Genomic DNA, 15,777 nt, shown 5'->3' with positions numbered 1-15,777 from the left:
AAAAGGAACGAGAGAATAGAGGTACAGAATAGTGAAGAGGCAAACGGTAATCAAAGTATTGCAGGAAGGTGCAGCTAAGATAAGTAGCAGAGTTCAGCAGAAATTAGAACCAGAATGAATAATAATGATAAAAAGTCAAAGCCTCTTTATCTGAATGCACACAGCATTTGTAACAAGTTAGATCAGTTGGCGGCACAAATAGAAATAAATGAATGTGACTTGATAGCTATTACAGAGACGTAGTTGCAGGGTGACCAAGACTGGAAACTCAATATTCAAGGGTATACAATGCTTTGGAAAAATAGGCAAAAAGGAAAAGGAGGTGGGGTAGCTTTGTTAATAAAGGATGGTATCAGTGCGGTGTTGAGTAGTGAAATAGGTGCAATAGATCATGATGTGGAATCAGTTTGTGTGGAAATAAGGAATAGCAAAGGGAAGAAGTCACGGGTGCGAGTCATCCATAGGCCCCCGAAGAGCTGTCTCACTGTCGGACAAAGTATAAATCAGGAAATAATGGAGCCGTGTAAGAAGGGTGCTACAATCGTCACGAGTGATTTTAATCTGCATATTGACTGGACAAATCAGATTAGCATAGGTAACATGGAAGGTGAATTTGTCGAGTACATCAGGGACTGTTACTTCGATCAATACATTGCAGAACATACCCGGGAACAGGCTATTTTGGATCTAGTAATGTGTAATGTGATAGGATTAACAAGAGATATTGTAGTTAAGGATCCTCTATGGGGTAGTGATCACAACATGGTAGAATTTCAAATTCAGTTTGAGGGCGAGCAACTCGGGTCTCAAACCAGTGTCCTCAACTTAAACAAGGGCAATTGCTGTGGGATGAAGAAAGAGTTGTCTAAGGTGGGCTGGGAAAATGGACTAAGGGGAAGGTCAGTGGATGAGCAGTGGCAGACATTTAAACAGATATTTCATAATGCTGAGCAAAAATTTATCCCAGTCAAAAAGAGAAGGATGAACCATCTGTGGTTAATAAATGCTGTCAAGGAGAATATCCAATTAAAAACTAAGGCATACAAAGAGGCAAAAACTAGTGGTGGGCCAGGGGATTGGGAATATTTTAGGAATCAGCAACGGATGACTAAAAAGTGAATAAAGAGGGGGAACATTGATTCTGACAGTAAATTGGCAAGAAATATATAAACAAACAGCGAGAGCTTCTCCGGGTATATAAAAAGAACGAGAGTAGCTAAAGTGAGTGAGGGGACCTCAGAGGATGCAAAAGGAGAACTGATAATGGGGAACAGGGAAATGGCAAATAATTTATACCAATATTTTGCCTTGGTCTTCACACATTACACATACTCACGCAGCAGACGTTGATAGCTGCAGAAAAAGGAAATGTGCACACAGACACCTATAAGGAACTGTAAGATGCAGATAAGAACACAAACTTACCGACCAGAAATCGAAAGATTCATAGAAAAAAAACCCATATCACACACTAGAGTTTGAAAGATACAGATTAAACCCACACTGTCATACCTTAACTTTACAGGTACAACTTAAAACAGACACTCACATACCAGAAACCAACTGGTGCAAAGTGAAACTCAGTCTAGTAACAGTAACTGACAGATACAGATCAAAAACCAGATTCATATCACAGAAAATAACAGGTACAGAATAAAACAACAGTCACAGATCAGAATCTGGCAGGTAGAGAAATAAACCACCTTACTTTGCCATAAACTGCCAGGTACAGACTAAAACAGATAGTCATTTACTATCAATGGACAGGTACAGATCTAATCCTTCATTCACTTAACAGAAGTAAAAAGGTATAGGATAAAGCATGTACTCAAATTCCAAAGATTGAAAGATCCAGAATAAACTCACATTCACATACCAGAAACTGACAGGGAAAGATTGAAACCTTCACACATTTCAGAAAGTAACTGGTACAGAATAAATGCCACCCTCACATATGAGAAACTGGTAGATACAGATTGAAACACAGACTCACACACCAGAAGCCAAAAGGTACAGATTAAAATCTCCATTCACATATCAGAAATTAGGAGATGAAGTATAAAAACCACACTGAACTACCAGAGAATGACAGACACAGAGTGAAATCCATAGTGAATTGTAAAAAATTTACAGTTAGAGAGGGAAAGTCTGTGATGCATAACAGAGAGTGACAGGTACAAAGAAAACCTGACAATTGGCACTACAGACACTGACAAATACAGAGCAAAACATACGCATAAGGAAGAAGATTCATATACCAGATACTGACAGATACCGACTAAAACTCGCACACAGGTAAAGGAAACTGAGAGGTTCAGAATAAAATTGGCAGTCACATACCAGAGAATGACATGTACAAATTAAACCTCAGAGACATATGTCAGAAACTGGCATGTAGAGATTAAAAATCACATTCACATCCGAGACAATGTAGTGATGTGGTGAAAAATCCACAATCAAAAACCAGAATGTACCCCTTACTCTTATAACAGATAGTGACTGCGACATGTTAAAAACCACAGCTACACATTAGAAATTTAATGGCACAGATTAAACCTTAAATTGGCCTACTAGACACTCAAAGATGAAGTGTGAACCCCCACTCATATTTTCCCAAGAATGTAATATTAACAGTCAAATCCACACTCTCATACCCTAAACTGATGGGGACAAAGTACAAGCCAGACACACAGACACATCAAAATCTGAAAGATACAGAATAAGACGGTTCTCACATAAAACAGGTACAGATTTACTCACACTCAAAATCAGAAACTGACAGAGATAAATTGTAGATTAGGGAATTGAGAGGTAAACATGCTGGGACCAGTGTTCTGACAAAATGCATAACTAGGGAAGCAGAGAGGGCTTTGAACGAAACAAAGGGGTAGAGGGATCAAGATTGGGGAGGTGCAACAAATCATGGGGTAGAGTCAAGGTAAGAGAGCAGAATAGTAATATGGGAAATGAAGACCAGTGAATGGCGGAAGGGACAGAGAGAAAAAAACCTGAGAACACAGCAACAGTCAACACGAGGTGTTACAAAGATAACAAAAATATAAGGCTCTGTATGTGAATGCACATAGCATTCATAACAAGGTAGAGGAACAGATAGTGCACATTGAAGTAAATCAATATGATATAATAGCCATTACAGAGACATGGTTGCAAGTTAACAATGGTTGGGTCCTGAATATTGAGGGGTATACAGCATTCAAGAAGAATAGGAAGTTAGATAAAGGTGAAGGGGTTGCAATGTTAATCAAGGATGGCATTGGTGCAATAGTTAGAGATGACCTTGGTTCCGGAGATCAGGATGTAGAATCGGTTTGGGTGACAATGAGGAATAGTCGGGGAAAGAAGTCACTAGTAGGAGTTGTGTACTGGCCACCGAGTAATATTGATAATGTAGGGTGAAGTATACAAGAACAAATTTTGGGTGCTTGTGATAAAGGGATGGAAATAATAATGGGGATTTTATTCAACATATAAACTGGAAAAATGAGATTGGTTACAGCAGCCTGGACGAGGAGTTCATAGAATGCTTTTGAGATAGTTTCTTTGAGCAGTACATTCTGGAAGCAGGTTATATTAGATTTGGTATTGTGTAATTTGACAGGATTAATTAATGACCTCAGTGTAAAGGCACCTCTAGGTAGCAGCAACCACAATATGACTGAATTTTGCATCCAGTTTGAAATTGAGAGGAGTGGGTCTAAGACTAGTATTTTAAACTTAAATAAGGACAACTATGTGGGCATGAAAGCTGAGCTAGCTGAATTGAACTGGGTTACTAGGCTAGGAGATAAATCAATAGAGAAGCAGTAGCAGACATTGAAGGCGATATTTCTGAAAACTCAAAGGAATTATATCCCTACAGTAAAGTAAAATTCCAAGGGGAGGACCCACCATCCATTGTTAACTAAAGAAGTTAAGGATAGCCTCAACCTTAAGGAAAAAGCATATAATTGTGCAAAGACGAGTGGCAGGTCAGATGATTGGTTACAATGTAATGAATGCAGAGAATGACTGAAAGGTTAATCAGGTGAAAATAAATTAGATTATGACAGCAAACTAGCTAGAAATGTAAAAACAGATAGCAAGAGTTTCCATAGGTATTTAAAAAGGAAAAGTGTAAGTAAAGTGAGTGTTGGTCTTTTAGAGAATGAGAATGGGGAGTTAATAGTAGATAATAAGGAAATGGTGGTTGAAATGAACAATTATTTGGCTTCTGTCTTCACTAGAGGATACACAAAATATTTCAGTAATAGCAGTAAATCAGGAGGTGGAAGGAAGAGAGGAACTTGGTGAAGTTACAATCACCAGGGAAGTGGTACTGAGTAAACTGATGGAGCTGCTGGCTGACAAGTCTCTGGGTCCTGATGGGCTTCATCCTCGGGTCCTTAAAGTTATGGCTGCTGAAATAGTTGACTCGTTGTTATTTTTTCAAGATTCGCTAGATTCTAGAAAGGTTCCATCAGACTGGAAAGTAGTAAATATAACCCTTCTATTCAAGAAGGTGGAGAGGCAGAAATTGGGTAACTATAGGCCAGTTAGCTTGACCCCGGAGTCGGGAAGGTGTTAGAATTGATCATTAAGGAGGCTATAGCTGGGCCTTTAGAAAAACACAAGGTCATTGAAAATATTCAGCATGGCTATGTGAAAGGGAAATCATGGTGAACCAAAGTATTAGAGTTCTTTCAAGGAGGAAAATGCACTGGGGATAAAGGGGAGCCCATTGACATATAGTATTTGGTTTTCAAGAAGGCCTTTGTCAAGGTGTCACATGAAAGGTTATTGTGCAAAGCAGGAGTTCATGGTGTAGTGGGTAACTTAATTAGCATGGATAGAAGATTGGCTGGCTGACAGAAAACATTCTGATCGGGAGGATGTGATAAGTGGAGTAACACAGGGGTTTGTGCTGGGCCCTCAACTTTTTACAATTTATATCCATGACCTAGATGAGGGGAGCAATGGCATGGCAGTTAAATTTGCAGATGACACACAGATCGGTAGGAAAGTGTGTTGTGGAGAGGACAGAAGGAGGTTGCAGACCTTGATAGATGGTTGAGTGAGTGGTCAGAAATCTGGCAGATGAAGTGTAATGTGAAAAAATGTGAAGTTGTTCACTTTGTCTGGAAGATTAAAAAAACAAAGTATTACTTAAATGGAGAACAACTGCATAATTCCGAGGTACAGAGGGATCTAGGTGTTCTGGTGCATGAGTCATGAAAAGTTAGTATGCAGGTACAGCAAGTCATCAAGAAGGAAAATGGAATACTATCCTTTATCATGAGAGGAATTGAAAATAAATGTAAGAATGTTATGCTTCAGTTATACAGGGCATTGGTGTGACCACATCTTGAATACTGCATGCAGTTTTAGTCTCCATATTTCAGGAAGGAAGTAAATGTGTTGGAGGTGTTTCACAGGAGGTTTATTAGATTGATACCTGGAATGAGTGGGTTGTCTTATGAGGAAAGGTTGGACAGACTGGGCTTTTCTTCACTGGAGTTTAGAAGAGTGAGGGGAGACTTGATTGAAGTGGATAAGATCCTGAATGGTCTTGACAAGTGGATGGGGAAAGGATGTTTCCTCTTGTGGATGAGTTCAGAACTCGGGGGTGCTGTTTTTGAATTAGGGGTCGCCAGTTTAGGACAGAGATGAGATTTTTTTCTCTCCGAGGGTTGTGCAACTTTGGAATTCTCTGCCTCAGAAGGTGGTGGAGGTGGGGTAATTGAATATTTTTCAGGCAGGGGTAGATAGATTCTTGTTAAGCAAGGGAATCAAAGATTATCAGGCATAGATGGGAGTGTGGAATTCAACTCAAATTGATCAGCCATGAACAAATTGAATAGCGGAGCAAGCTCGAGCGGCTGAATGGTCTACTTCTGCTAATTCAGCAGGACTGGGAGACTGTTTGTAATATGCACTGTGAAGCAGGAACTGGTCCAGGAACATGGAGTGAGCCAGGGGAAAGGGAGAGGTCTTTCTCGGTCACTGTCTGGACAGGGAGAGAGAGACAGAATATGATGAACTCCCTTTTCCAAAATCATTGCTGATTTCTCTCTCCAAACTGTAATGAATGTTCCTGGTTCGGATTCAATATCTCACTGTTTGTTGTTGTTGGATAGTGAATTGGGTGGCAGAGTGGCACAGTGACTAGCACCGCAACCTCACAGCTCCAGTGACATTGGTCCGGTTCTTCGTACAGCTTGTGTGGATTTTGCAAGTTTTCCCTGTGACTGCATGGGTTTCCGCTGGGTGCTCTGGTTTCCTTCCACATGCCATGGACTTGTATGTTGATAGGTAAACTAGCCATTGCAAAAAAAAAAAATGCCCCTGGTGTAGGTATGTTGTAGGAGAATAGTGGGGACTTTTGAGGGAAAAATGGGATTAATATAGGATTGGTGTAAATGGGTGGTTGGTGGTCAACATGGACTCGATGGGCTGAAGGGCCTCTCTATGAATGGCGAAAAAAAAATGGCTGAATAATGAAGACACGGCAGATTTTCAAAGACTGTCTATTGCAGGATCAGGAGGAGATTAGGGACACTTTTTTATACAGTTATTACTTCTTGTCCATTGAACAATTGGACATGGAAATAGAACTCTGGCTTGTGCAAATATCACTTCTCCATTGAGTCGTCCGAGTCATTGAGCACTGCGGGGCATGGGTTGTTTCTGAATGTCACAAAATTGCTGTAAAACTGCTCCAAATACCTGGGAAACAGAAGCAGAGTGCTGCAGTACTGCAGTGGACTCAGACACTGACACTGCTTATGTGTGAACTTTCTTTTTGTGATTGCTCAGAATGATTATTATTGAAACTATTACATTGATCACTTTTGTGTCTTCTCACTCACCTGTTCTTCAAGTGTAAGAGTTACCTTTTTTTTCTGCCAGGCAAACACTCGAAGGAACCAGAATGAAAGTGATGACTCATCAATAGATGGAAAAGTACCTCCAGCTCGTTCCAACACATATTAGGTACAGTATCAGTCACAAAGCACATTGACACGGTCAGGTCATCATTTCCACTGTAACAAACAAAAGAAGTAGTCAGACCCAGACTGATCCCAAAGAGAGACATTATCAATCCAATAGTCAAACAGAGCATAGAGATAGTATTTGTTTCTATTTCTCTCCAACTGATTGGTAGATACATGATTCACAGTCCAAAAACACACACATTATCTGATTTAAATACACTGTGTCACCTTGGCTACAATTCAAATACCAAATCTTAAACAGAACAGGCAAAATGTACCTGATTGAAAGCTACAGAATGAATCCCAATAACATACCCCACAATATAAACTGAGCTACAGATTACACACCAGTGTAAACATGTCACTAAGGGTCAGACAAAAACATACAGGATTAGTTCATTTACTACAAACTGATGGAATTTAACATTACATGTCAGGTCATGTTCTAAAATTGAAAGATTGTCATTCACAATTGCTTTTGCAGAGATACAAATTGGATAAAAAGCTACAACTCACAAACAAGAATTGAATAAAACCTACAGCAATAAAACATTGTTAATCCATATTTTAAATTAAACACAAGTAAACACATATTGATACATTAACGTGTGAAACAAAGAGTTGTCACCACAATGCCTGAGATACATATGAAGTACCGGATATTCCAAAATTCTGTAGACTCTGGAGCAGTTCGTACAGATTGGAGGGTGGAAAATGTAACCTCACTATTTAAAACAAGGAGGGAGAGAGAAAAAAAGGAATTACAGACAGAACCTTACATCGGTAGTGGGGAAAATGCTGGAGTCTATTATAAAGGATGTGATAGTTTTACGAAAGAGAAGTCATGCTTAACAAATCCACTGGAGTTTTTTGAGGATGTAACTAGCAGACCAGATAAGGGAGAACTAGTGGATGTGGTGCATTTGGATTTTCAGAAGGCTTTTGACAAGGTCCCACATAAGAGGTTAGTGTGCAAAATTAAAGCACATGGGATTGGGGGTAATATACTGGCAGGGATTGGGAATTAGTTGACAGACAGGAAACAGAGTAGGAATAAATGGGTATATTTCTGGGTGGCAGGCAGGGTCCAGTGGGGTACTGCAGGAAACTGTGCTTGAGCCCCAGCTATTCACAATATATCTTACAGACTTGGGTGAGGGAAGTAAATGTAACATTTCCAGGTTTGCAGATGACACAGAGCTGGGGGTGGGGTTTGGGAGGGGTGGGGATTGTGAGCTGTGAGGAGGATGCAAAAGGCTCCAATGTGATTTGGACAAGTCGGGTGAGTAGGCAACTGCGTGGCAGATGAAATATAAATTGGATAAAAGTGAAGTTATCCACTTTGGTTTTAAAACAGTAAAGCAGATTATTATCTGAATAGTGATAGATAGGGAAAGGGGGAGGTGCAACGAGACCTGGGTGTCCTTGTACACCAGTCGCTGAAAGCAAGCATTCAGGTGCAGCAAGCAATTAGGAAGGAAAATGGTATGTTGGCCTTCGTTGCAAGAGGATTTGAGTACAGGAGCACAGATGTCTTACTGCAGTTACACAAGGCCTTGGTGAGACTCATCTGGAGTATTTAGAGTCATAGAGTGATACAGCACTGAACCAGGCCCTTTGGGCAACCGAGTCTGTGCTGACCAACAACCACCCATTTTTATACTAATCCTACATTAACCCCATCCGACCAACAATCACCTATTTATACTAATCCTACATTAATCCCATATTCCCTACCTCTACCCACCTTCCCGACCACCAACCTATACTAGGGGCAATTTACAATGGCCAATTTACCTATCAACCTGCAACTCTTTTGGCTGTGGGAGAAAATCAGAGCACCCAGCGGAAACCCACATGGTCACAGGAAGAACTTGCAAACTCCACACAAGCAGTACCCAGAACCAAACCCATGTCGCTGGAGCTGTGAGGCTGTGGTGCTAACCACTGTGCCACCGTATTGTGTGTAGTTTTGGTCTATTTATCTTAGGAATTTTGTTCTCGCCTTGGTTCCTGGGCTGGCAGGATTGATGTACGAGGAGAGTAGGCCTACATTTACTTTGGTTTAGAAGAATGAGAGGGGATCTCATAGAAACCTATAAAATTCTAACAGGATTCATGCTGAATGCAGGGAGGTTGTTCCCGATGGCTGGGGAGTCCAGAACCAGGGGTCACAGTCTCAGGATACGGGGTATAGAACAGTACAGCGCAGTGGTTAGCAACGCAGCCTCACAGCTCCAGCGACCCGGGTTCAATTCTGGGTACTGCCTGTGTGGAGTTTGCAAGTTCTCCCTGTGTCTGCGTGGGTTTCCTCCAGGTGCTCTGGTTTCCTCCCACATGCCAAAGACTTGCAGGTTGCTCGGTTAATTGGCCATTATAAATTGCCCCTAGTATATGTAGGTGGTAGTGAAATATAGGGACAGGTGGGGATGTGGTAGGAATATGGGATTAGTGTAGGATTAGTATAAATGGGTGGTTGATGGTCGGCACAGACTCGGTGGGCCGAAGGGCCTGTTTCAGTGCTGCATCTCTAAACTAAACTAAACAGTACAGGCCCTTCGGCCCACGATGTTGTGCCGATCCTTTAACCTACTCTAACATCAAACTACCTGCATACCCTTCTTTCTACTATCATCCATGTACCTATCCAAGAGTCGCTTAAATGTTCCTGATGTATCTGCTTCTACTACCAGCACTGACAGTGCATTCCACGCACCCACCAATCTCTGTGTAAAGACCCTCCCTCTGACATCTCCCCAAAACCTTCCTCCAATCACCTTAAAATTATGCCCCCTGGCGATAGCCCTTTCCACCCTGGGAAAAAGTCTCTGGCTATCCACTCTTATCTATACCTCTCATCATCTTGTACCCCTCTATCAAGTCACCTCTCATCCTTCTTTGCTCCAATGAGAAAAGCCCTAGCTCCCTCAACCTTTCTTCGTAAGACATGCCCTCCAGTCCAGGCAGCATCCTGGTAAATCTCTTCTGCACCCTCTCTAAAGCTTCCACATCCTTCCTATAATGAGGTGACCAGAACTGAACACAATATTCCAAGTGTGGTCTAACCAGGGCTTTATAGAGCTGCAGCAAAACCTCGCGGCTCTTAAACTCAATCCCCCTGTTAATGAAAGCCAACACACCATACGCCTTTTAACAACCCTATCAACTTGGGTGGCAACTTTGAGCGATCTATGGAAATGGACCCCAAGATCCCTCTGTTCCTCCACACTACCAAGAATCCTGTCTTTAAGCCTGTATTCTGCATTTAAATTCGACCTTCCAAAATGAATCACTTCACACTTTTCCAGATTGAACTCCATCTGCCACTTCTCAGCCCAGCTCTGCATCCTGTCAATGTCCCGTTGCAACCTACAACAGCCTTCCACACTATCCACAACTCCAGCAATCTTCGTGTCATCGGCAAACTTGCTAACCCAGCCTTCCACTTCCTCATCCAAATCATTTATAAAAATCACAAAGAGCAGAGGTCCCAGAACAGATCCCTGCAGAACACCACTGGTCACCGAGCTCCAGGCTGAATACTTTCCATCTCCTACCACCCTCTGTCTTCTATGGGCCAGCCAAAAACCAGAATAGATCAATAAATCAAATGGCAGATACAGCATGAATCCCAACTTCCCATTGCAGTGACTGACATGCACAGAGTAAAACTATCATCTATTTAGCAGAAGTTAACAAGCACCCTTCAAATGTTCACTCACAGAGTAGAAACTGTCAGTTCAAGGCAGAAGCAGATTCACACAGAACAAGATGAAAGATACAATGTGAACCTCATACTTAAATACCAGAAGCTGATGGGTATACAGTAAAACTTGCAATAGGATACCAGACACAGACAGATAGATAAAAGACAATATCACATAGCAGAATCTGACAAGTGCAGAGTAAACTGTATAGTAGCATATCAGAGAGTGACCGTAAAAGTGTAAATCAAGGACTACCATAAACCAACAAGTACAGAATAATGACCATCCTCACAAGAGTGATTCTGATAGATACAGGGGAAATGTTACACTCACCATAGATGCACAGAAACAGAATACAACATATACACAGAAAGTAACTGAGGTACATAGCAAAATCCACATTGAGAAACATACAGGGAAAGTAAAACACATACTCACAAATCATGCACAGACAAAAGCCACATTCACATTACAGAGACTGGCAGATGCAGAGTAAAACCCACAATCAATTACCACAAACAAAATGTTACAGAATAAAACAGATATTTGCATTGCAGTAACTGACAACATGCTAGGTAAAATCCACATTTGCATATCAGAAACCAAAGGTTAAAGACTGATCCCACATTCATTTGCCAGAATATACGATGTACAGTGGAAATAAAAACAGAAAATGCTGGAAATAATCTGCAAATCTGGCAGCACCTGCAGAGAGAGAAAGTGAGTTAACATTTCAGGTCAATGACCTTCGATCAGAACGGACCTTTCTGATGAAAGACCATTGACCAGAATGGTTATCTCTGTTTCTGTCTCCACAGATGCTGGCAGGCCTGCTGAGTATCTGCGGAGAATGACTGCAGAATTCTGAGGTGCAGAGGGATCCAGGTGTTCTTGTGCTTGAGTCACAAAAAGTTAGTATGCAGGTATGGCAAATCACAAAGGCAATTGGAAAGCTATCCTTTCTTACAACAGGAATTGAAAATTAATCTAAGGATGTTATGCTTCAGTCATACGGGGCTTTGGTGAGACCACAGCTCGAATACTGTGTGCAGTTTTGGTCTCCATATTTAAGGAAGGAAGTAAATGTGTTGGAGGTGTTTCAGAGGAGGTTTATTAGATTGATACCTGGAATGTGTGGATGTCTTCTGAGGAAAGGTTGGACAGACTGGGTTAGTTTTCACTTGAGTTTAGAAGAGTGAGGGGAGACTTGATTGTAGTGTATAAGATCCTGAATGGTCTTGACAAGTGGATGGGGAAAGGATGTTTCCTCTTGTGGATGAGTTCAGAAATCGGGGGCGCTGCTTTAAAAGTATGGGTCACACTTTTAGGACCGAGATGAGGAGATTTTTTTTCCCTCTGAGGTTTGTGAGACTTTGGAATTCAGTGCCTTGGAATGTGGTGGAGGCGGTGTCAATGAATATATTATTTTTCAGTCAGGTATTGATAGATTCTTGTCAGGCAAGGGAATCAAAGATTATTGGGAGGAGATAGGAGTGTGGAATTCAAGTCAGAAACAGATCAGCCATGATTTAATGTAAGAAGCAGGAGGTTCAGAGTGGATTTGAGAATTTTTTTTTAAATTTCATTTTCACCCAAATGGTGGTTGGAATCTGGAACACATTACCTGAAAGGGGTGGTAGAGGCAGGACCCCACACAACACTTAAGAAGTATTTAGATATACATTTGAAAGGCCATAGCATACAAGGCGATGGGCCAAGTGCTGGAAAATGGGATTAGAATAGATCACTGATTGTGCCTGTGCCGGCCATCAATGTGTCTAAGGGCCTGTTTCTGTGCTGTATAACTCTATGACTCTATCTCTCGATGACAAATACAAAGTAAAACCAACATTCACATAGCAGAACTTGGCAGATTGAAAGCAACCCACCATACAGTTCAGCAGAAACTAACAGAACAGAAAGAACACATAATCACATACCATAAATTGGCATAGAGAATAAAATTCACATGCCCGTACCAGAAATTAACTTGTCCAGATGAAAATCCATAATCATACAGCAGAGAGTGAGCTGTACTATGAAACCCAGCTTCTGACACTTGAGGCTAACATGCACAGAGTAAAAACAATGCTCATGTCTCATACCAGAAACGGCCAGCCGTAGATCACAACCCACACTCACATATCAGAACGGGCAGGTACAGTGTAAAATATCTCTTAATGAACCACTGACAGGAACGTGATACAGTCCACATTCATTCATCAGAAACTTACAGAGACAGATAATAAACAGTACTTACATACAACAGATTGAAAGGAACAGGTTAAAACCCATCCTTATATGAAGACCTCTGATGGGTACAGAACACAGGTGAGGCCTCCAAACCAGAGACTGACATGTAGAGTGAAAACAATGCTGATGTGTCATCAATTAACATGTGCAGTGTAAAGCTACACAAAAATGTCACTTACTAACAGGTACAGAGACAAAATCAAACAACCTTTCATACCAGAAACTGACAGGTGCAGATTAAAATCCAAATTCACAATTCAGAAATTAACAGATAAAGAGAAATGCCCAGACTCCAAAATCAGATATTAACAGAAACATAACAAAACCCACACTCACTCAGTAGAAGCTCAGAGGTACAGAACAAAACCCATAATCACCCACTTAGAAACTGAATGTTACAGAGAAAGAAAGAAAAACAGAATCACCTATTGAAGATTGAAATTACTGAATTAAATCACAAAATCATTGACTATTGATTGACCAATATGGAGTAAAAGTCACAGTTAAATATCACATACTGATGGGCACAGAATGAAACCCACACTCACATGTCCTGCAGGGAAAGACAAACATGACACGACCCAGAATGTCCATGCACTTCCTCCTGCCATATTCCGTATATATGACCAAATAGATTATTTTGTTAACAACTCAAAAACATCATCGCTGCCAGTGTTATCATATTATATTTGATCAACTCTTTCCACTCCACAACCCTCCATATTTTTTCAGACCTGTCTTGCTGAATATTTGTAGCCAGTAATAATAAGTTCCCATGCCTCGCCTAGTTTCAGCCAGAATTATGTAATTGCCACTATATAAATCTTTCATGTGGTGACTTGTGGCTGCAGCTGACCAAACTTATTTGGCACGCAACATAGATTTAAAGACTTGCACTTCAATGCTTGCATTTGCCCATGTCTGACCCCAACTATACTGGACGGTTCCGTCCTGGTGATGGAGGGAAGTGCAGCAGGCCGGAACATCCTGATAAGGAATGGAAGTGTCGAGAAATTATACGGACAGGGTGAAAAAATAGACGTGTTCGTACCAGCAAAATGGAAATGGTTGAAGAGACAGAGGGACTCAGAAAGTCATGGTTAAGGGCGGGCAAAGGGGGTTGGACGAAGTACACCAGCTCCAAGTAAATTGCCACCATGGACTGAAAAACACAATATACAAAAAAGGCTCTTTTAAGAGCCACCCACAACTTCTCTGAAACAGCTACAACATCATCATGATTATCGAATTCTTTTTATGTTAATACGAACACTCTGCAAATTTTTGATGGCGGTTGTATTCTCTGTTTAAATCCGTTCAGTTCAGGTTAATGCAGATTCATTCGGCCCCTTTGCTATAATTCGAAAATGTAAGCTGATTTAACGCATGATTTAAAGATGTTCTCAGTTACTTGGTTGCTGTGTTGAAGTTTGATTATCTTTATGAATAAGTACATTGTTAAGAAACCCCGTTGGTTTAGGCACCCTCAGTCTCCAACCCGTGACACTGAAAATCTATACTCCGCTTTTGTCTCCCACGAAAAGGGATCAATCTAGAATCAGTGAGACAGTATAATTACGAAGATTGACCTGAAATGTGTCCGGTTACAAAATGCTGTGAATGAGTCTTTCAGCCGCTGGTTAGACTGTATCATGAAAAAGAATAAAGCAGAATACATGGCGGATTACAAAAGCGAATCTGGGACAAAATGTGGAATAAAAAAATGAACACGTTTTCGCAATGTTTTCTGTTTAACAATATGACATATAAATGTGATATTTTATATTGAAGCCGCCCCTTGTTTTACAAATATATTGCCGGGCTTTTCAAATGTGAAATATCGTTGGGAGCCTGACCATTTCGCGCTCTTATTTTCCGCTCTCAACTCACTGTCTTCTTGTGATTGGTGAATTGAGCAGCTCTCTGATTGGTTACATGTACAGCACAATGACACCGAGTGCTGACTGACCAATCAGCAGTGTCCCCAACACCATTCCTCCAGAAGGTACAAGGAGGAGGAATGTGGGCGGATCTCAGCATTCCTCGTGAAAGTGTTTGTGAGATTGTGGCAATGTCTGGAAGAGGGAAGACCGGTGGGAAAGCTCGGGCCAAACCCAAGTCTCGCTCCTCCCGGGCTGGATTACAGTTCCCGGTCGGCCGTGTTCACCGCCACCTCAGAAAGGGGAACTATGCTGAGCGGGTGGGTGCCGGAGCCCCGGTCTATCTGGCTGCTGTGCTCGAATATCTGACAGCTGAAATCCTCGAGCTGGCCGGCAACGCGGCCCGGGACAACAAGAAGAGCCGCATCATCCCCAGACACCTGCAGCTGGCCGTCCGCAACGACGAGGAGCTGAACAAGCTGCTGGGAGGGGTGACCATCGCTCAGGGCGGGGTGCTGCCTAATATCCAGGCCGTGCTGCTGCCCAAGAAAACCAGCGCTCCGAGCACGAAGGGCAAGTGAAGCGGCCTGACTTGAATCTGTGAACCCAAAGGCTCTTTTCAGAGCCACCCACTTTATCTGTGAAAGGGCTGGTTACTGTCTGAAAGACTGTAATATTATACTGTTATCGTTGTTTTGTGTTGGAATGAAGTGTACTGGATTTTGGCATCAGATGAAATGCATTCTAATTCTCTCAGACCCTATTGGAAAGGCAATTTTACCATTCTACCCTTTATGTACCACGAACGTTTGTTCAGTCCTAAAACGATCGCCGGTCTATTAAAATGCGCTGTGCACATTGGTATCGCTACTCTAGATCTTACTACTGACACGTCATGAAATCTCCAGTTGCCGGAGACGGACAATATAATGTGTGTCTCCCGGC

The sequence above is a fragment of the Heterodontus francisci genome, chromosome 45 (assembly GCF_036365525.1).
Source record: "Heterodontus francisci isolate sHetFra1 chromosome 45, sHetFra1.hap1, whole genome shotgun sequence".
In the NCBI taxonomy this organism is placed as follows: domain Eukaryota; kingdom Metazoa; phylum Chordata; class Chondrichthyes; order Heterodontiformes; family Heterodontidae; genus Heterodontus; species Heterodontus francisci.
The sequence above is the reverse complement of the archived record's forward strand: the minus strand, read 5'-3'. Positions refer to the sequence as shown.